A 657-nucleotide genomic window follows, 5' to 3' on the forward strand; every position below is an offset into this window, starting at 1 on the left:
GGGAAAGTACCTCTTAAGGCTCACAGCGTGGGAACTAAGCTTTTAAATAGAGAGAGATGACCGGAAAGTCCTACAGATAATAAGGGAAGAACCGTTTCTCTTGACCCTCTTGTTCGTCTTTCTGTCCCTAGAACCTAAAATATGTGGGACACATAGTTAGCTCTCCGAATTTTTGTGAATGAAAACATCGCATCCTGTAGTCCCCGCCCCCTTGAGCGAGGATGGGGGTGGCGGTTAGTGCATCCCCTTTAATGTTTCTTATATAAAATCACCAGCAAACGATGGTGGCTCTTTCTGAGAGCCTTCCAGAAAGACAAGTTGCCTATGAATGTGAGAATTTAAACCTAGAGTTAATATTTGCAATGAAAAAAAAATTTTCCATTTGTTCTCTTTGGGAGAAAAACTTCCCACCCAGCTTTGACGTGAAGACAAAATTGGCTCAGTTATTACTTCCAGGGAAGAAAAGTTTAAATTTGCTTTTGTCTAAGTTTTTCTGTGTCAGTTTTCTTTTTATCTCGACTGTAAGAGTTACTGCCTGTGAGCAGCTGGGGTCTTGCTCAGGTCTCCAGTTCAATGATTCATTGTAGCCTCTCATCTTAAGAAGAGCGTTTGGAACTGATTTTGTAATCAGCCCCCTTTCTTTGCTAAGCGTGGTTG

The sequence above is a fragment of the Lipotes vexillifer genome, unplaced genomic scaffold (genome assembly GCF_000442215.2).
Source record: "Lipotes vexillifer unplaced genomic scaffold, Lipotes_vexillifer_v1.1 scaffold2487, whole genome shotgun sequence".
NCBI classification, from domain to species: domain Eukaryota; kingdom Metazoa; phylum Chordata; class Mammalia; order Artiodactyla; family Lipotidae; genus Lipotes; species Lipotes vexillifer.